General features: G+C 39.0%; 1 protein-coding gene and 1 long non-coding RNA gene across 3 annotated transcripts in view; one reads left to right on the forward strand and one right to left on the reverse strand.

Annotated features, from left to right (window-relative positions):
* The window catches only part of WT1 (WT1 transcription factor), a 137,768-nt gene that overhangs the window by 54,478 nt on the left and 60,504 nt on the right, over window positions 1-22,786 (forward strand). The window contains exon 1 of one of the 2 annotated variants that reach the window (XM_038404468.2): window positions 9,629-9,945. The exons of the other annotated variant lie outside the window; for it this stretch is intronic. The gene's annotated coding sequence lies outside the window, so the exon portion shown is untranslated. Of the gene's footprint in view, window positions 1-9,628; window positions 9,946-22,786 lie in introns of those variants that run through there. 2 annotated transcript variants of the gene reach the window in all.
* The window catches only part of LOC122460505, a 64,690-nt gene that overhangs the window by 29,751 nt on the left and 12,153 nt on the right, over window positions 1-22,786 (reverse strand). The window lies entirely within an intron of this gene.

Raw genomic sequence — 22,786 nt, forward strand, 5'->3', positions numbered from 1 at the left:
AAATCCCAACCATAACAGCTCTTTGAATTCTAGAAAAGACATAAAATAATATAAGGATTCAAGAAGCTGTGATCTGCATAGTAATGACCAATGGCCATATAGAAGCAGTGGAAGAAAAGTTAGCTGGTCTAATGAATCAGTATAAAGAAAAGCAAGACTCGAATACCATATATACTCGTTCATTAGCCCATTCGCTTATAAGCCTACTTCCCAAGATGGATAGGTAAAAATGGCAAAAATTGTACGACCCTTTCATAAGCTGACCCTATATTTCAGGGGTTGGCAAACTTTGGCTCTGCAGCCGGTCAAAGTAAGCCACTTGAGGGCTGGGACATTTACCTAACAAAATGTCCCAGCCGGTCAGAAGCTTACCCTGATGGGCCGAGCCAAAGTTTGCTGACCCCTGTTGTAGATTGCTGATGATGGAAATTCTGGATTCACTTCTTTAAAAATTTGCTAATATTTTATTTTTACTTAAAATTGTACATTTGTTATGTTATAATTGAGATAAAAGAAGTATTAATATCAACAAAATGTATGAATATCGATTATATAATTTTTCTCAGTTCATGTTCATGAAAACAAAGCACTTAAAAACACGTGCTTCCCTAAAGTTCAATTTTCCTAGTACTAGCTGTTTGCTTTTCCTAGTATTGTTCTACTACAGGACTATATTGTAATTATTTTTGTAGCATGTATTTATATTGATCATAAAATAATTTATTGATGTCAATATTGCAGCCGTTTAAAGTTGCAAAGGCTTTGTTTAGTGAACTAAATTGTCTTGAAAAGAATGCTAAAAGAGCAGTGGTGCAGATCTGCATGACATTTGACCCATGCATTTCACAAAATACTACACCTTACCAGCCAATCAGAAAAATATAATGAACAATAGTACTATGGTACTAGTGTCAGTCCGCTACTTTGTAATTTGATCTCTTCATGCATTTCTACCAATGGACCTCGTAAGTCTTGAGCCAATCTGAAAATATAATGTGCAGAATTGATGGAATCTGTAATAAAATGTAAATAGCCTGTTATTGCCACAGATATGCCAATCTACAGGGCTGGTTTGAAATAAACAAAGAACAATAATAATTTGATAGTGATAAAGCAGGTGACATTCTTATATAAAGACCTACAAAATCTATAACTAAATTATTATTTTCTAAGATTTTCATACCAGTATTTAAAATGAACAACAGCGAAATCAAAAGAAAACAGTCTGCTTATCACGCAGCATTCAAACTTAAAGTTGTTGAATATGCGGAAGCAAACAATAATTGCACCGCTGCTTGTGAATTCTGTATCAATGAGAAACAAGTAAGAGAATGGTGAAAACATAAAATAACACTAAAAGACATTGCAAGAAGCAAGAAAAAATGTCCAACGAGGTGCGCTTCATTTCCTGAGCTGGAGAAAGATCTCAGTGATTGGGTTGCTGAATGTTGACAAAATGGGTACGTCATCACTAGAACTGGAATTCATCTGTGTGCTCTGCAAATGTCGAAAGACGACAAACACAAGTCAGTAAAGCCATCAATATTTGTTGCATCAGCAGGTTGGTGTACTCGCTTCATGAACCGTCATGTTCTCTATCTTTGTCAGCGAACAAAGATAGCGTAAAAGCTGCCAAGAGATCTGGAAGAAAAAATCAAATCTTTCCAAAGGTTTATTATAAAACATCGAAAGGAATATGCATTTGAGCTGTCACAAATAGAAAATATGGACAAAACACCAATGACATTCGATCTCCAGAGCAACAGAATGGTAACTGGTGTTGGTGAAAAAAGAGTTTTAATTAAAACCACTGGCCAGGAAAAAATCCATTTTACGGTGGTTTTATTGTGTTTGACCAATGGATCAAAGCTCCCTCCTGTTGTTATTTTTAAAAGAAAAACCTTGCCTAAAAATATGAAATTTCCTGCTGGTGTCATCGTACGTGCACACGAAAAAGGAAGTATAGATGAAAGTGGGACTATTGAATGGCTGGAAAAAGTGAGGAATAAGAGACCTGGAGCACCTCAAGAAACCTGCTATGCTCATTTGGGACATGTTCAGGGCACACAAGACGGATGAGGTGAAAAATGTGGCCAAAAAAATTAAAACTACTTTGGCTGTAATACCTGGAGGCATAACTTCTGTTCTACAACCACTTGATGTCTGCCTCAACAAACCCTTTAAAGACAGGCTAAGCAAAATGTGGTCTAAACAGATGTGCTCAGGCATGGTGAAGTTGACAAAAGGTGGGAATCTTATGAAGTCTGAAATCAATCTGGTCACCCAGTAGGTCAACGACATGTGGAAGTCCATTCCCTCAGAAATGATAGAAAAATCATTTTGGAAATGCTGTATCAGCAATGCTCTCAATGGGTCAGAAGAAGATGCCATATTTGATGATGACACAACAGAGGCTGATGATGAGAAAGAATCTGAGTCTGAAGACGACACTACTGACATCTAGATGACAATGCAAGTGCAGCTGTGACTGAAGCTGAGTTTAATGAACTGTTTGGTGAATCGAAGACTGATTCGGACTTTGAAGGATTTTAAGATTTTTTTAAATAAGTAACTGAATGCATCCGATGAAGTGAGCTGTAGCTCACGAAAGCTTATGCTCAAATAAATTTGTTAGTCTCTAAGGTGCCACAAGTACTCCTATTCTTTTTGCGAATACAGACTAACACAGCTGCTACTCTGAAACCTTAGAATAATATGAGACTTTAAAATCAGTAAATGGATATTTAAAACATTGACTGTAATTTTGAAGGTGAATACATATTTGTTCAGTTATTATAACAACAACAGTTTTTTCATTTGATTACATTATAATACTTATAGCAAAACCTTTGAGTGTTTCTTGTGATGCCAACTTTTAAAATATAGCAGGGGTTGGCAAACTTTGGCTCCCGGCCAATCAGGGTAAGCCGCTGGTGGGCCAGGATGTTTTGTTTACTGGAGAGTCTGCAGGCACGGAGCCCCTCAGCTCCCAGTGGCTGCGGTTTGCTGTTCCCAGCCAATGGGAGCTGCGGGAAGCGGCGCAGGCCACGGGACATGCTGGCTGCCATTTCCCACAGCTCCCATTGTCTGGGAACAGCAAACTGTGGCCACTGGGAGCTGCGGGGCTCCATGTCTGCGAATACTCCAGGTAAACAAAACATCCTGGCCCACTAGCAGCTTACCCTGACGGGCCGCGAGCCAAATTTGCCGACCCCTGATCTGCAATGACAATGTATTAGAAATTCAATTCAGTAATTCAATAGAGCTTAATATCGTCAACTTTTGGTGTAGACCTGTTGATAAGCCGACCCCCACTCTTTGATGCTTCACTTTTTTACCAAAAAAATTCGGCTTATGAACGAATATATACGGTAAATACAGCTACATGATAACATTTCCATCATCTGTCTTTTAGTGACAACAGAATGATACTAAAGCCTGTAATACCTGACCTCCATGGAACCTGAAGATGTCCTGAAAAGGGAACAAGCTACAAACTGACTTACTATATACAATAAAAGCTGTGTTATCCTGCACTTGACCACCCAGAAAGCTCTATAAACTGGCATTTCTGATCTTCATTGAAAGTCCGGTTTATTGTCTGGTTGCTGTGGGGCCGGCAGGCTCCCTACCTGGCTCTGCGTTGCTCCCTGGAAGCTGTGACATGTCCCTGCTGCTCCTAGGCAGAGGAACGGCCACAAGGGGTTTGGCGCATGGGAGGGGGCACAGGGCGCGGGCTCTGGGAGGGATTTGGGTGCGAGAGGTGTCTTGGGGCAGGGGTTTGCGGCATAGGAAGAAGTACAGGGTGGCGGATCTGGGCGGCGCTCACCTCAGGCAGTTCCCCGCAACGGCGACGTGTGCTTTGTGCTACTAGGCGAAGGCGTGGCCAGGCAGCTCTGTGCACTGCCCCTGCCCCATCCCGATCTGAGTGCTGGCTCCGCAGCTCCCATTGGCTGGGAACCGCAGCCAATGGGAGCTGCAGAGCCAGTGCTCGGGGTCTGGCAGGGCAGCATGCAGAGCCACCTAGCCGTGCCTTCTCCTAGGAGCGGGAGAGATATGTCACTGCTTGCGGGGAGCTGCCAAAGATGGATGCTGCCCGGATCCAGCATCCTGCACCCCCTCTTACGCCCTAACCCCTGCCCCAAGCCCCCTCCCGCACTCAAATTCCCTCCCTCTTAGTTAACCAGAATTTTTTACTTACTGGCACCCCCCATTCCCTCAACATGCCGGATAACAAAACTTTTACTGAACTGAGGTTTTCCCCCAAAAGACTGAGAATGCTCATCCCAGTACTGTTCTGTCTGTCGTTTTCTAGCCCAATGGTGCTGAATGTGGCCAGGGAACTCAGAAGGTAAACTTTGAAAACAACATGTTTTTAATTTCAGTATTTTTTCACAGAACTTCAATTAGCCAGCTTTTAAGCCGGTGAGACAGCACCTAGCTGACCACAGGGTGCAATACTCATAGCAATATCCAACAAAGTTTATGATTGCCCTAAATGGAAAATCTACTTTCTTGCAGCTTGTTAGAATGCACAGCTGCATTTGTAGCAAAACTTGCCTGTCCAAAATCTTCTACAATAATTTTTTTTCTTTTGTCTGGCTTTGAATTTGTTGACTGGATTTTTTTCATTATATTTGAAGAACTGGCCTAACTTTTGTATTGTCTTCTTTTGGACTGCTAGGCTGGAAAGATGCCCATGTATTTATTGTTCTTTCTTTAACCATAGTTAAGTTACTGAACTAGGCTAAATCCATATTTGCATTCTGGATTTTTCCCACTTAACATTTCCTAGTATGAGAGAGTGGTTATATGGGGGAAGCAGTATAGACATGCTCTTCCCTTTTGGTTTTACTCATTTTCTCTAATGCTCATTCTAGACCACAGCGTATTTGTATAGATATGTCTACCTCAGTCTTATTGGGAACCGATCCAGCAAAGCACTTGATCATGTGCTTAACTTTAAGCATGTGACAAGTCTCATTGAAGTCAATAGAACTACTCACATTCTTAAAGTTAAATACATGCTTAAGTGCTTTGCTGGATTGGATAGGATGTTCTTTTCCTATTTTTGGCCCCCTTTGTTTTGTTTTTGTTTACATGGCTCAAAAGGACAGGACAACAGACAAACTGCATTGCCTTAGAATTTAGTCTATCTTTTGTTTTCTTCTGTAGCACTCATCTCTGCAGTATGTAAGTACAGTAGTAGCTGGATAATTTAGTGGTTGCAAATATTATTAATCCTACTAAAAGAACTTTTTAGATAACATATATTCAAGAAACCCAATTCACAGCTGTTGAGCATGAAAACCTTTGCAGAGGAAAGGTTGGGCAAAAATGTATCTGGGCTATTGATAGGGATGGATCTTCTGTAAGCACCCAGAATATAAGATAGAGTTGTGTGAGTAGATGAAGAGCACATTCTGATCTAACTTTTATTGTCTTTAATCAAGAAAAATACACATTGAACTCAATGGAATTTGTATATAGAATTTGGCCCTGTATCTGCTATTGGTTATTGTTATTTTTTCACATTGATTCATAAAGCTAGGAGTAGAGTACATTCTCTTCAGCTCTGGGTAAATACACATTTTCCCTTTTGAGGAGATAACATTGTTAATTATGTCTAAGCTAAGAGGAGAACTGCAAATGGAGAAAGATATGTAATATAGTGTATACAGTGCATCGTACTGCCAGCCACGGAACTTCAGTGTTAAGTTATACTGTGTAAGTTGCACTGGAACATACATTTATCTAAAGCAGGGTGATTTTATAGATCCATAAAATCTACATTTTCTCTCGCATTCTTTTTTTCTTCCATTCTTTTAGTTAGACACTCAAAGAAAACCATAAAATAAACCTTTAAATGCTGCAGAAGGTTGGGTGCAGCTTTTATTACATATCTCTGCAATTAGAACTAATTTACTGCCTTGTGAGATGGGGGAAAATGTGCAAGGTTCTTCTTGGATAAATATACCTCTGTAAGAAAAGCATAGCTGCTCTGTAAAAGTTATCTCCTTGTATTCAGCAAGTATCAGGGTCATTCTTTCTGCTACATACCGCAGAACATTAATTAATGGGCCTGCAGCTGGTGGTACCACTTTGGCTGCTTCAACCCAGCCTCTTATTCCATATTTCTCAGGTTTGTATGACTAATCTTGGATCACATCCCATCATTCCCCCCCACCAAGTACAAAAAGTACTTAAGTCTGCTGGAAGAATGCCAGTCTGTCATAGAAAGAACAGAAGTGTTGTTTCTTTGCTATTTTTATCATTTCTTCAAAAAAGACACACCATATTGTATTGGCAGTTGTATATTTCTAATCATTTTTCATATTATGCACTTCTGGACAAATCCTGTTTTTTCTATACTAGCCACAGGGAGTCCAAGGTACAGGGAGTCCAAGGTACAGTGAACCAGTATGGGTCCACTGCACAGGCATGGAGGACAGGATTTGGAGATGTTATACAAATGGTTCCCCTCCAACATTGCAGCAGAATTCAGGGTTTCTCACGCACTAGCACGCAGAAGAGGTTGAAACAGGGCTGAAAAGGTGGAGCTTGTGAAGCCATGGCTATGTAGATCCAGAGGTTATTAGCCTCAGTAGCAGGACCTTCAGCTGCCTCAGAATGAAATCCTGACCCCAATGAGGCCAATGGCAAATTCCTATTGACTTCAATGGAAGTAAGATTTCACCCTCAGGCTTGACCTTCAACTCCTAACAGCCTAGGAAATGTTTGTGAACAATTGTTAATCTGTTTAGAATGAATCTCTTTTATTTAGATAACAAATTATAGGAGTAGTTCTGCTATTCTGTGATCCGGAGGGAAGACTTCTCTCACCCATGCCTGTTTCAGGCTACTTCACCTTAGGGGTCTGGCTAGGATTTGTCTCTCAGCAGGCCTTATAAGCCAAACAAAAAGAAATAAAAACTGGCATCATTGCTTAAATTGACTTACGCCATTGCATGTTCTTACACTTAATATTGAGACCTTAGAAGAAAAGCAGCATTAAAAGAAAAACCAGAAAATTCAAAGGTGCAAACTCTACCTTTAATTCACGATTGCTGGAAAAAAGAAAGACTTGCACCAAAATGTAACTACTTTGCTGACACTCTATGTACCAGGACAACTGGCCAAAAGCAGATTGACCACTAGCATCAGAGATGTTGGACAAAAATCTGCCCTTTATACCAGAGATGTCTCTTTGAAGTGCTAACATTCACAGGAATGTTTTGCCCCATTGTGCCATAAGTACACTGACTGCAGGGAGGACCAGAAGCAAAGGGGCATAATGTCAGTTGTAACTCCTTGGTACTGACAACATCTGGAATTCAGGTCCTTAGCAAGCGTACGGTAAGACCCCACAAAGCTCTAGAAAATATGCTGGAGGGAATGTTTCTGCACTGATAATTTCCAATTGTTCTCAATGAGACAGAGGCCAGAGGCTGCCCCCAGGAAAGATGGTGGGTCCCTCTTTCAAAATGGCCACTGCCTCCTGTTGTTTCCAATGGTATTAAAGGCAAATTGCCCTCAGGAAAAATAGTGGCTCCTTGTGCTGTTGAGGGCTACTATCTTCCTTGTAATTATATCATAAGTAAAATATGAAAAAATATTTCTTTGTCTTTAAAAATAAATTTAATCTTATCTGGAACTATAAGGGCTATTATGTACTAACCATAATTGAATGGTTATTTCATGGCATCATTCCAAGGCAGAATTAAGGTTGTTAAGGATGCATTAATTGTGCATTTCCACACATTTGGATTGTTTTTAAGTTTAACGTTAATTTTGAATTTTGTAGGTTTGCAGGAGTTTTTAGGAGAACTGCGACATTCATTTAATGTGTTTTATGCTAATTTACTGATATGTACCCTCAACCTTAACTTCCTCTTAATATATTTTTATCTGGGAATAATAGGAGTCCAGTTTAGCTTTTTCAGAAGAAAGTGAGTTAAAAGTATTTGCTGGTGAAACTGCTGCTGAAAGGGCAACCAACTTTTTGCACAATAAGAAGAGAGGGCTGTTTAAAAATGCAGCTTTTTTCTCATTCTTCCCACTTTACCGGTTTCCTTTCTCATGTTTCTCCTCCTCTTTCTTCTTTTAAACTTTATGGTTTAAAAAAACTGAATTGGGAGGCTTTTACCAACTCCCAGTTCATATATCTAACCTAAATTTTAGCTATACATTTGCCCAATCACCTGTTGAAGGATGTGACTGTGCTGGGAGAGAAAGCAGTGGTTTCTAGAGAATGTCAGAATCTTTTTTCCCACACGGAAAATTTCAAGTGTTTGGCACAGATAATTGAAAATAAAAATATTTTGGCCAAAGCCTGAAATATTTCAATTCTGAAATGACACTACAGCTCCTCATAGTCCCAGTCCCCTCTATAAATTGGGCTCTGAGGATGGACTACATCCCCCAAGATGCACCACAGCCTCCCTTTTTGGTGAGGGGAGGTGATGCATCGTGGGAGAGGAAGCTTGGCTGGGAAGCTTAGCCCCATTCAGTTTTTTGATGAAAAATCTAACATTTTTTATGGGAAAGAGATACTTTTTGTAAAAGATTTCATTTAGTCAAAACCCCAATTTTCTGTAGAAAAACAGTCCTGACAGAGAATTTTCAACCAGCCATAGTGGTTTCCTAGTGGTAGGAGTGCCACTGCAGGAGGAGAGCTGGCATCCAAATATAACCACACCACTACTGTGGGGGTGTGGAATTGCTCTGATAACTACAAGCGGGGTTAGCTGATAGCTGTTCCTTTTAACAAGATATTTTCAAAATTGTTTTATTTTCCTCCATTAATTTCTAAACCTAGGAGTAGGGCTTTCAGTTCGCACTTCAGTATAAATCTCTGTATCAGCCACATATTGTCATGTTAGAGTTGGGTTTTACTGGCATTTTGGGGGTGGAGGTTGTTTGTCCTCCAAATTAAACATATTACATACAAATGAAAGTTAGTGGCTTTGTGTGCCTCTTTTTGGGCTGCCCAGTTTTCAATAACTGAAAAGCACCTGATTTTCACAGAGTGGATGATCAGCACTCTCTGAAAATCAGGCCCTTTTAAAGTGCGTCAGGCTGGGCACCCATAATCACTAGTCACTTCTGAAAATCTTGATCTAAAGATTTGACTGGAAACATTCTGCTTGGAACCAGATCCTCCAATTCTTATCCATCTGAATGTATAGAGCGCACACATGTTATCAGGAATGTTATTAATCAGCTTTGTACTCCTTTTAAGTGTCTGTTAACACATAGATTGGTACTCTGCCATGAGAGTCCTTTTTTGTCTTCCCTGCAGATTGGATGGTCCTGAGTCTACAATAGCCTCCTTCCTCATTTTACTTTCTCATTCATGATCATTGAAAGAAACAGCACTTTAGGGAACTTGCAGGGCTGGATCTTTAAATGAGCAATAATTTATGGCTTTTGACCGAAGCCATTACTTGGCAGATAATGATGACCATTTTGAGGAATGAAGGACTCAGGCCAAGTCAAGGGCTCTTAACATTTGTAACTAATTATTAACTTGCTAATGACCACCAGCAAAATCCATTATTCCTTTTCCTATCTATTCAAAAGTATTTTAGGTTTGTTTTCCTCTTGGAGATCATCAAGAGATCTCCTGCTGCCAGGAGATGTTGCCATCAGAGAGTCTTTTGTTTGGCTCTAGGGATAATCAGTCCCATTTTCTTTGATAAGCCTATTTTGGTTCCACTTGTTGGCTGATGTTCTGCTGAAAATCTGCTCATTTACTTTCACTCTGCTATTACATAACCACATCAAGGAGAGCTGGGAGGCCAGGTCTTTGGAGCAGAGGAAGAAGGTATTTCCTAGTGACAGTGGAGGCACAAACATTGCTTTGCTTTTATTTTGCTTAGAGCTGCTGTGCCCAATTTGCACCTAGACTGATATCATCAGTTCATCTACACCTGCGCTTTACAAGTAAGTAGGGTTTTTGGAAGTGGGTTTAATAAGCTTTCAAATGTTGTTGAATCTGAAAGGGAGGGAAACTCTAAAATAAAATGTATTTATTGATCTGAACCTGCTTTTTTGAAAGGTAAAGTATTCCCAGCAGCCCCTTGGTCAGTGAGTGATAGGAGTGTTTGCTGTGCTGGTTTGTTAAGTAAGGAACTCCCTCCCCTGGACATTCAGCTCAGATCATCTCTGTCCAGTTGCTAAACTTACAGAAAATACTTCTCTGGGGTGTTTTCTGTTTTAAGTGTGTCCATTAAAGGTGTCCCATCCCCTCCTCTTAATAATGCTGCTTTATTTTCTTTTAGGATTTCATTTGGCTTTATACAATGTTTATACATTTATACAATGTTTTATGATGTTTACACTATTGTATATTATAATGTTAACTGTACAGCAACCTGGACTCCTCAGTGGTGATGCTGGTGGGTGGATTTGTGGAACTCTATAAATAACATGACTTATGGTAAGGAGCAAGTCACAGTTCATAAAGAGGGAATAAAATAATTATATGGAGTGAAACTAATGTGTAGAGTCAGTGATAATACTCGGGGCTCACGTACTCCATGATGATGCTACAGCATGGAGTTTGCTGCAAAATTCCATCCCTCCCGCCTGCTCTTTGCTGCAGAATTATGCTTCAGAATCTAAGCTTTCATTGTTTAAAAAGTATGTCTCTATGGCAGATAATTGTGAAGAAAATTTTTGAAACCTGAAGCAAGTGTAAACTAGTATAAGTAGCCTGAAACAACAATAATAGTTAGCTCTTATACAGTGTTTTACAATCATAGATTTTTCAAGAGCTTTACAAAGGAAGGGGTAAAGTGGCCAAATGTCCCAGTTTTATTGGGACAGTCTTGTTTTTTCATATGGTTTTCTATTGTCCCAGGAACTTCTTTCAAGACACATGATATGTCCTGTATTTTAATTCCTTCTATCAAAACATTTTTATTGACTACAAAAAATATTCAAGATCTATTGCTATAGTGAGCAAGATATGCTCTATTTATTATTTGTAATGCAATAGCTCTTGGGATCCCAAGTCACAGCCCAAGACCCAGTTGTGCTAGGCACTATACAAACACTGAACAAAATGATGGTCCTACCCCCAAGAGTTTAGGAACAATCTGGTGGAAGGAGCATTCAGTGTTTGGAGTGTAGAGAAAAACTGGTATGTAAAAGCTGTTCTTTTGCTCAAAGTGAAAGTTAAAGACACTCGTTCAATGTTTTGTGATAAATACATTTAGACACAAAGTTACTGGGGGAAAAAACACCCCGTTCTGAGAAACATGTATGCGTCACTGTGGAGTCAGAAGCTGGCAGTAGCAACACTTTTAAACATGGTTTTTCTTTAGTCTGACTGTTTCATAGCTGTAAAAATGTTGTCCTAAAAGTATCCCAGATTTTGACTTTTAAAATCTGATCACCTTATGCAGGTCATCTCATCCCCATTTTAAAGATGGGGGTGAGGGGGAACTGAGGCCCAGAGAGGCGAAGTGACTTGCCCAGGGTCACATAACTAATCAGTGGTATAGCTGATACTAGAACCCAGGGCGCCTGAACCCCATCCAGTCATTTCTGCCCTGTCCACAAAGAGGGGTGAAAGATTAAATGCATTCCTGTCTCATTGACAAAAGTTTCAGCTGACCCATCAGTGCTCCAAACCCGAGTTGTCTCCCGCACCTTCTCAGGAGTCCAAAACCTCAGCTGTCCTCTGTCCAGCTGATAAAACCCAAGGCCTCCCTCCACTGGCCATCTCTCCAGTGCACTTGTGTATTCAGTGCATTCGGTAGCACAATGAAAATTGGGGGGAGGGCAGAATAAAATTAAGTGTTTGATACTAAAACACCCATGAGAGCTTCTCTTCATCTTCAAATTCAATAAAAAGCATAACTCCTTTAAAAAAAAATTAACCACAGAATTTCAAGTGAGCTTGAGTGTAGAAATTAGGTCCGGCTTGCTGTGGCCTACATTGGGTCCTTGTAACACTGAGTGCTTATACAGCAATTTTCATCTTCAAAGCATTTAAGTCTCTCAATTCTCCATTTTACAGATGGGGAAACTGAGGCAGAGAGGGTAAGTGACTTGTCTGAGCCTACACAGGGACTTGAGCCCAGCTCCTTAAACTGAAATCAAGGGGAATTAGGCACCTAAATAACTCTGAGAATCTGGGCCCCACTGAAAGAGCCAGAATTAGATATCGGGAGTTTCTGGCTCCAAATGCTGTGCTTAGATTACATCTCTCTACGGAAGAAAGGAAACTTTCTGGCTGTAGGATTTTCAGAATTAAAACACAGCACAGATTCTGTATGTCCTAAATGATCTCACAGTTAAAGTAAACACAGGCCTTTTTAATGGAGAAACCTTGGTATAGCTAATAAGGTAAGCTTCCAAATTCACCTGGACTAACTCTTTAACTGCATTCCTTTCTTTCTTTTTAATTGAATGCAATACTAGATCTTGATGAATTAGAAAATAATTGTTAGTGAAGTGGACATCTGTATAGTTATAATCTTTGCTTCCAAGACACAAGATGGATTACACAGATGTTCTTGTATTCTGTGACTGTTGGGTCCATTTCTGTTCTGAAAGTGGGGGAAGTCAAAGGCATTTTTCCAAGACCATGATATGAGCACTAATTATTCACTGGTCATGAAATTTGATTAACAATTTTAGAGCTCTTGGCTATAGAGTAGAAAGTCAAAGGAAGGAAAGATGCAGTATAGGCCTGAGCCAGGAGAAAATAGTGGTGGCCTTCTCAGCTTTGCAAACACTAGAAAAATAGTGGTGCTAGCTCTTAAGGGCTAATCTATCCGGGGGAAGAATCAGCATGCTGAGGAAGAGCAAAACTCTCTCATTCAGGGAACCTCAACCCAGTAAGCACCCATAGATCTTCAAATTTAGTTTATTTCTACACACCCCCAGTCCTGCATTTTTAACCCCTTTTTGCTTGCTGCAGCACTAATGGGAGTATCTCAGAGATACTGCAGCCCTTTCTTGTCACAGAGCCAGTTCTCTTTAGGTCCCCACCTTTTTATCTCTTTCCTCCCCCGTCTCTTCACTTGTCGCTGTTACTGCTAGCCATTGTATCACTCCTTTGCTGTAGACAGCTGGCACACAGCTACAGCTTCTCCCAAGGCCACCACATGTAGATGTCTCTGCTAAAAGCATACCAGTGAGCTAGCTACTCCTCACAGCTGCTCACCCAGCTCCTCTAGCTGCTGCTCTCCCATCCTTGTATTTTGCTGCCTCTCCCAGATACGGCAACCAATGTCACTGCATCATGCACTTAATCGTCCTCTCAACAAATATGGCTGCATGCTCAAACCCTGCTGCTTCTCTTCTCCCACAAAGGCACCATAGTGATATGAAGTTCTTTCAGACAAGGAAGACTGGACCCAGAGTCCATCAATTCCATTCCTTTAGTTGGCCAGTCTCTGAAGTGAAATTGTAAGTGCTCCTTCCCTCAAATGATGAGCTTGCTGTCTCCTCAGTAATCTCAACCTCTGCCAATCTAGCAAGTAAAGGATATTGTTTGGAGGAGTTGAACTGCTTAATTTAAACAAAAATATATGGACTAGAAAAAGGCTTTAGAAAGGGCTTTATCATTTTCTAAAGGAGTTATTAGGATTAGGTACTAACAATTCTAAGTAAAACAGCAAACGTTGATATTTTAACACTGAAACCAAATAATGTTGTCCTTATCTATTGCTTTTGTCCTCCATGGAAAGTGTTGCTGTATTGGCTCCCTACTCTTCTGGGAACATAACTGAGGTTGTTTAATGATACCAATACCTTTTTAATGACATTCAACCTGTATAGCTCTCAGAAATGAAGTTTGCAATGGTACACAGCTGCAGTGAAATGGAATGAATTTCACAAGTATTGCCACATTAAAAAATTCAGTACAATCATTCATGTGGAATTCTTTCCATCTCCTAGTACTATGAAGTATGACAGGTCATTGGTAATCTAGAGTACACTGTGTACAAGACCCAATAGTTGTTTCCTTATTATCTAATTAATTTTAGGCAGGGCAGGGAAACGATACATAGCTCACAAATATGTCAGTCTGGAGTGGTTTCTGTCAACTGGGCCTTTATTCTGCCCTTTTCATGTGTGTGTCACAGGACAGCTTTTTATTAGCGCTCTTTATAGGAAATGAGAGAGAATCATTTTACATCCTGCCCAGAAAAAATGGCATCAAACAACTTCTTCAAAGTTCACACAAGATTTTCTGAGAACAAGTAAATGCCTACACGGTTAAATCAATCCCAGCTAATTCAGCATTTAGTAAACTCTGTCCTTAGTCACACATTCTACTATTCCCAGGCAGAATAAAGAATTGGTTTATAGGGGACAATGGTGCAGATGAAAAGAAACAGAAAATAAAACCCTTTGGAAGGATGCAAGTGCAGCTCTGGAGATGTAAGAATTTACTGCAGAGTGATATTTATTGCACTCGCTTCCTGGATTAGTGTGGAGAACACACATACCTTTTTCTTGCAATTCAGAGATTCAGCTCAGATAGTTTCTGAGGATAGGTCAAAGCTTAAATTTTATCCAAATCTCTTCCTTGTACAAGCTTCAGGAGTTTGGAAGCCAGATCTGAGACACAAACAAGGATTTGCAAAACCAGCTCTAAATCCAGACTTCTTAGATCATCTCTAAGGACTGAAAAGTTTAAGTGTATCCAAACTCTGAGCATACCTGATGACACTGCCCACCTTCCTAGACACACATGCTGATGGCAGTGGAAACAGCTTGATCTTCCATGTGCCTCACCATCCCACTACCTCACTTAAGAATTTACACATACTATAGTAGGTCAAAATGGGGGAAACTCATGCTAATATGGGATTTTTGTACATGACTGATGATTTTTAAGGCCAAAAGGTACCATGCTGATCATCTAACATACTCTCCTACATAACACAGGTCAGAAAATTTCATCAAGTGACTCCTGCGTCAAGCCCATAACTTCTGTAATTTTAGTTTTCAGAGTAGCAGCCGTGTTAGTCTGTATTCGCAAAAAGAAAAGGAGTACTTGTGGCACCTTAGCGACTAACAAATTTATTAGAGCATAAGCTTTCACGAAAGCTTATGCTCTAATAAATTTGTTAGTTGCTAAGGTGCCACAAGTACTCCTTGTAATTTTAGTGTAACCCATATGGTGGGTTTCCTCAGACCCTTTGAGGAGAACTCATGTAGTTCGTATAATATGGAGCGTGATTTGCCGGGACAACAACATCTCGGCTAGGGGGAGGATGTAAGCTCTCCCTGACAGCTAGCTGGGGAGTGGGAGTGCTCATTCAGACCCTACTTACGTTAGAAAGACATCCAGTCTTGATGTTAAAGACTGCAAGTGATAGCAATTGGAACAACGTACTTAGATGAATTCTCTAACTACCCTCACTGTTAAAAATGTATATTTTATTCCTGACTGAATTTGTCCACATTCAGCTTCTAGTCATTGACTCTTGTAATGAATGCCTTGTCTACTAAATTAAAAAACCCTCTACAATCAGAAATCTTCACGTATAGATTGTGATCTAGTCATCTCTTAACCTTTTCTTGGATAAACTAAATAGATTGAGCTTCTTTAATCTTTTGCTGTAATGCAGGCTTTCCAGACTTTGAATCATTCCTGTAGCATTCTTTTTACCTTTTTTTCATTTTGTCAAAATTCTTTCTGAAGTATGGAGTCCAGAACTGGCACAGTAATGCCCTCACTAACTCTGTATAGAAAAGTAATACCACCTCCTTACGTCTACTCCAGCATTCCTCTGCTTATACACCCAAAGATCTTGGTACTTTTGCCCCACTTTGAAGCACTTGTGCATACTTTAAAAAAATAACGGGTTTTATTTCTTGTGCAGATTTAACAAGCAAAGCATATTGTAGCAATCCTTATCAACCCCCTTTTGTGCTGTCCTATTGGGCTTCCTGCCCCTTGAGCTGAGTTACCTTTCATATTCCAGACATTCCATATTTAGTTTTTTCTGCAGGAGAACTGCACAGTCTCATGGAGGTTGAGGCAAAATAATCAGAAGAAGATCAAAATATCAAAGCTATGCAGAATTCTAGTGTGTTAATCCTGCATACTCCTTTCTCTGAGGAAGCTTTTCATCAATAAACTACTAAAGATTGAAAAGAAGTGGGTTTTTTTAAAGAAAGTATTAGAACAAGATCTTCCTGATTTGTGTCTTCTTTTGTAAGAAAATCTCTAGCTATTTCATTTGTGAGGTGAGAAACACTCCACTCTTAATGCCTCTCTCCTGATGTATAGACATTTACTATAACTTAGTTAGGTGTGGCCATATGTTTTACCATAAATGAACGTCTTTCACTTGGTAAGCCAATCACGTTAACAACCGCCTCCCATGGAGCTGCCCTACATATTTCCAAGGTAGGGCTTCCCAAACTGTGTCATCTTGTGTCAAAACATTGTTGACAAGTCATTTCATCATGGCAATTTCATGACAGTTGTTCCAGGCAAATTCAATGCAGTCTCTTGTTGCCTTGATAAAAGGTATTTTTAGAAGGTCTTGGTAGTAGTCAAGACATATGTCTTCTTATCTTAGCGTAGTGCTAGATATTCAAATTTTAAGCAGCTTTAAGTAATTACAAAATCAAAACTTATAAAAAATTGCCAAAATATGTCCTTATGTTGCTGATATCAAGAAATATCAGTCTTTTTTGTTGTTTGTTAATTGGAGATAAGGTCTCCAGAATGACTGAGTCTCTTCTTTCTTGCTGCAATATATAGGAATGTCTAAAACAGAACCAGTGAAACCACAAAGGAACAACATTTAATATATAAAATGTATTGTTCCCATTTGGTCAATGAACTTGTTTGTAAAGTGTCTAATACAATGGGAGTCTGATCCTGACTGGAGCTTCTGGGTGATTTTACAATACAAATATTTAATAAAAGTCTCTAATTGCCCTCTCTGTGTGCATACATAACACCCATTGCAATTAATAGGCATTGCATACATAACAAGAAAAAGCTAGATCCTTAAATCTGGACATGTTTTATTGATAACGTCCAGTTTTTGCTTCACAGTGAAGGTCTTATTCCTTTTCTGACCCATTGTACCGTTACAATGAAACGATTGAAATGTCCTGCAGCTTCTAAATATGATTTTATGATGTCCGTAGTTGCAGACACAACAAAAGGGCTTTTGTGACCAGTGGGCTCATTACTATTCTACTACTGAAAACACAGGACTAAAAAAATAAGTACTGCAGTTGATGAACACCAGCCTCACCTGCCGAGGTTTATAGCAAGAGTGATGCAGTTTGTGAAATCAATGCAGCTAGCATGAAGTGAAGAGTAACTCCTAAAAAAGGTTTTGTATAGAACTCCATAGTTCCATGGTCTCTGGTGCCAGATTTTAAATGTTTTTAGAAACACCAAGACTAAGATTTTCTACAAGCAAAATTCACATTTTTTTCTTTTTTTTTTTTTAAAAAAACTGAAAACAAATCAACATTACTAAGAATAAAAATCAATAATAATGTTTACAGAATGTTATCTATATTATTGTCTGCTTTTTATATCCCTTTTATGTAGAAAAAATCAGTTTATACAGTGAACTATATGCTTTGCAAGATCAGAATTTACAGTTGTATTTTCTAGTTTTAAAAAGGCCAGAAATGGATGTTCATTAATTCTGAGGGAATTTTGAATGTCTTGAAATATGGCGGAGTGAGGGGGGGGAGTACATTGGTGGGATGGGGATATAGTATCTTTCACTATTACTGTATTGCTGATTCAAATCCAACCCAGGTGATAGTATCATCTGATGGCTATTATGTGGTCCTTGTAAACTGAGTTGGTAGTATAATCCCAGGTCACATAAATCCCTAAATTTGACAGTAATGGTCAGACTTGTTGGCATGGTTATAGAGAATGAACCCCTCTTTTGCCCCTAGAGCCAATGCCTCCAAGCCAGGGGTTGGGCACAATGGCAAGGCAGCTTATATTGCTGCAACAAACATTGCAACAGTTAGTTCAGAAGACACATGGAAAAGTTTGGCCTGCAAAGATGCTAACTCAGTGTCGTTCAAAAGGCCTACCTTTGTTTATATATGGCAAAGTGATATTTTGGCTTCAAAACTGAAGAGGCCTGTTAGTAAAGATACAAATTTGTCAGTGTATTTTCACTGTTACAAATACCTGACATCATTTTAGTTTAATTCTCAGAAATGTTACAAAGGAGAGACTGTGCTAAGTGACCATGGAAAACGTGTCTAGGATAAATAATTTCCAAGCAGCTCATATGTCTGAGAGCTTTGTGGGCATATACAGGATACCTCTACACTGGGAAAAATTTTAAGCATTTTTCTTCACTGACTCTGCTCAACCCAGACTGCCAGTGGTGGGAGTCATAGTAACGAGAACATAATTTTACTACTGTATCATCTAACCCTGTTCAGAGGTAGTTTAAAAACACCTGTGTTCTGACTACACTGCAGCCTCCACCATTGCTACCACTGATGTGGAACTATAGTTTCCATTATTCCTACTGTAGACAAGGCCACATTGGCTGGCACCACACAGCCTTTGCTAGTCAGAGGATGTGTCCACAGGCAGCTATTAGGAAACTTTGCCCACAGATCACAAACACATTTGTGCTTTTTAGCACCAATGACTCCAGCAGCCAATGAAGTGCACATTCTGTCTGTGACATCTCATAAAATGAAAACACATCAGATCTATTTTGAAATCAGTTTTTGAAGTTAGTATCTGATTATAAAGACAATTTCAATGATAAATTACTTTAAACAAAAGTATTCTACTGAGCATAACTATTCCTTCTCCCTCTACCCCCCCGCTCCAGTGTTTGCTTCTCCTGCTATGGCATTTACATGAGTGTATCTGGGATTTTGGCTTCATGTTTTGATACTATTGGCAGGTTGTATTTGGTTGGTTTTGGTTTTATTTGTCCTTTTTTATTTTTTTTTTTTTTGTCCACCTGAAATCTCTTCCATAATATTAATGACCTCTAGCTCATTTCTGAAGAAATCATATGGGAGATGAAGCCGAAAACAATCTTCCTGATCCGAACTTTCCTCTGTGTGAACATTGGAGAAGTTTAAATTAGGAACCAAATCCAACCTTTGGAATTGAACCCATGTCTAATAAAATATGTTACAACCAGAAACAAAGATATAGTGAGACAGAAAAAATAAAAATGTAACTCTACCTGAATTCCCTTCAGACAAGAGAACGATATAGATTTTTCTTATGATTTTTGTTTTCAGAGAAAGGACTCTGAAGATTGAAAACGTACAGGGTTATTTTTCCTCGGTTTCACTGAAGGCTATCTATTGCCGAGATCCAAACTGTCAGTCTTTTTGGTTTGACATACTTTTTAAACTGAGATCCATGTTCATTGTTACTGCTGTTTAATAATCCAAGGGTCACTTGAAGGGCTTTTGTTTGAGAGACCTTTTAAGCAAAGCCAAGACAGCAGTTTTCTTGGTTGTAGACAAAAATACATTAAAACAACCAAGGGAGCTATTACTTTTCCACATAATTATTTTTAATGTCTCACTGGACATGTATGAAATGCCTTTTGGTTCCTGTGGGAGAATTATTTTTTTTGTTTTGTTTTCACATTTTTTAGTGTGGCCTTTGTTAAATTTCTGTTATGTTTTTCTACTGTGCAACCCTCACCTCAAAAGACCTTATAAACACAAGCAGCGTCTTTAGGAACATGCTTCCAGTATATCCCACATGGTACATGTAGTTTTGTTACTGGTCATAAGGCTCTAAGACACTTGCATTCTTTAGGTTTACTTGAAAATAAGAGTATTAAAATGAAGAAACCTTATGTACCTGGTATGAAAATGTGTTTTGGAGATCCTTCCAGTTTCCTCCAAAAGGGGAGGATGGGCCAAAAAGAATCAACGTAATTTAAAGTGACAAAGCATATTTTACTCTCCTATAAAGAAAGTAAACGGAAAAAATAGCACATAAATCAAAGCAGAGAGAGAGAGAGAGAGAGAGAGAGAGAATCTTTTAAAAAAAGACAAACAATTCTGTAAGATTCAAGTTTAATATAATTCCTAAGTGGATGGTCAGGGCTGATTCAGAACATATACCGTGTGTGTGCTATTGCTATATGGAGACCCATATTAAGGAGTTTGAAGTGGAGGAGGTAGAGGGTATGCCCTCTCCTAAACCTGAAAACCAACTATGATTCCCATTCCACTTTGAAAGTGGCTCTGGCTCACACAGTGAAAAGTGCACCAAGTCGCTTACCAGATGTCCAAATTCTTCTGACAAAACATCTTTCCAAAGGGTGGTAAGTGTTTGACCAGCCCCAAATGTACTATGTTTTGTAGCTGTCAGGCTCAGACCTACAATACAGGGGGGCACAACTGCCAGGGTTAGCCCTAAATCTAGAGATCATGGAGGTGTTTGTGAGATTGGTTGGTTTGTTTTAAACATGAAATTACTGCTGCTTTTATGTGTGCCTACTGCACCTTTGAACACCATGTATTCTCCATTGAAATATCTTTCATGAACATTTGTTGTGTTTTCTTTTCCTCGGTTGGTTGTGTTATTTTGGGATTCCAGTGACATTTCCTAGCCCTTCTCTTACAAATGAAAGATCCAGACTCTGAGTTGTCTTGCTCAGTGACATGGTATATTTATGATGACCTAGATCTGTTTCAGTTCTGTCATCTTCCAAAAATGCCATCTTCAGAGTCTGTCTGCAGTGACATATTTCACAAGAGGGATGCATGTCTTGAAGAAAAATGGTTGAGCTTCCTAAAAAATATGGTGTGTTTTCTATGCAAGCATATTTCCCAGTTGGATTTGAACCCAACTTCAGATGCATGGTACTGCTAAGTTCTGAAGGACCAAAATAAGGTTTTCAGTATCTGCAGTTTAACTAACCTAGTTATGTATATTTGAAGTCTGTAGGTTTCTGAGCTTATAAAACTGTAAGTTTTGTCGGTGAGATTTAAGTGTGTAATAAGGTCTAGTTTGTGGAATGATCTTATTTCACTCATGGAAATGCACCACACAACTTCAACATTAAAAACAGTTTCCACTGGCTTTCACCAGAGATAGTGACACTTTGTTTTGCTCCTATCATCATATGTCACAAGGTGACCAATGTGTTATAGTGTTTAAGCATGAGACTGGTTGACAGGAATTCATGGACTCTAGTCCCAGCTCAAACGTTTCTCCTTTTGTGGGCATTGGGCAAGTAACTTGTATTTGCCTCAATTTCCCTATATAAAAATTGGAATAATATATCTTAATGCTGGGGTTAGATAATGTTGGTAAAATACTATGAACATAACAATCACTATAAATATTATGTATTTAATTACATTAATTTGTGACAAGTACAATGGAACTAATATAGTTAGGGCATTGTCTGGAGAAAATATTGTTTAAGGGTCCACTAAAAAAATGATCTAGCAATGCCACCCAAAGCTTCCTATGCTGATATGACAATCTTGTATTCATTTGGACTGCCGCTTAGTTGCTCAAGATGATTCTGAGATCCAGATTGTAAAAATCTTGCATTTTGGGATATCCAAATGTCACGATACCCAGAATATTTACTTTGGTTCTGAGCTCTTCCATACCAGAACACATTGGTGGGTGGAGCTTATAGGAGAAAGAGAGGGTTTATGAGGAAAGATTAAAAGAACTAAATATGTATAGCTTTGGAAAGGAATGATTGTGGTGGAGGGACAAATCAGCCTATAGATATGTGATGCATGTAAACATGAAAAATGGAGAAGAACTATCTAGGATCTTACAAGTGGGTATAATGGGTAATAGATTAAATGACCAACAAAGAAAAAGAGACTGAATGAGGAAAAGCTTCCTGACAATGAGATCTGTTAGATTATGAAATAGTCTTCCAAGAGAAGCCCTGTGATTTGGAAAATGTAATTCTTGACTCTTAGAACCTCTGAATGGATGATACTTCTCCATTAATGTTGTGTTGCCACTGACAGATATAAACTTGCTTTTTTAGGCTTACATTTTCAAATATGCATGTGCAGACTATATGGGCCTATTGAAATCAATGTGCTATTGAAATCAATGGGAGCGTTGCCATTGACTTTAATGGACTCAGGATCAGACTGTGCATATAAATCAGGTAGTTGCATGTGCACCTGGTCAGTTAGACTCAAATGCACATGCATAGACAATTACTTGATTTGCATGCACATTTGAATGTGTAAAGTAGGTGCACAATTCCACATGCATTTGTATGTGCAGCTGTGAAACTTTGGGCTCTAGTCTTTACCACATCTGTATGGAAACTGCCTATAGGGAATGTTGCAGTAAGTGTCAAGAATATTGTCATCCAATGAAGTGAGCTGTAGCTCACAAAAGCTTATGCTCAAATAAATTTGTTAGTCTCTAAGGTGCCACAAGTACTCTTTTTTAAGAATATGGAAGTGTGTGTAGGTGTCTTAAACAGAAACTGATAAAACGTGGTAAATTACCACAATGATTCAAGAACTTTCATTCCCTAACAAAGCAAATATTAGGTACCAGAGAATTGGTGATCTTGTTGGTTTCCCCATTGTTCATCAAAACAATGTTTGAACATTTTGCTACTCATAAATTGCATTGTTTCACTGCTAATTCCGTGTTTGGTTGAAACTGGTTCCAACAGCTAATCTGAAAGAATGGTACTGGATTAAAAATTCTGCACAAGTTTTAGCTGACAGTAAACCTACTTACCATTTGCTGCATTTACTTGGACTGCTGTCCAGGATTTTCTGTAAATAATTGGTAAGACTGAGAAACGATTTT

The sequence above is a fragment of the Dermochelys coriacea genome, chromosome 6 (assembly GCF_009764565.3).
Source record: "Dermochelys coriacea isolate rDerCor1 chromosome 6, rDerCor1.pri.v4, whole genome shotgun sequence".
Taxonomy (NCBI): domain Eukaryota; kingdom Metazoa; phylum Chordata; order Testudines; family Dermochelyidae; genus Dermochelys; species Dermochelys coriacea.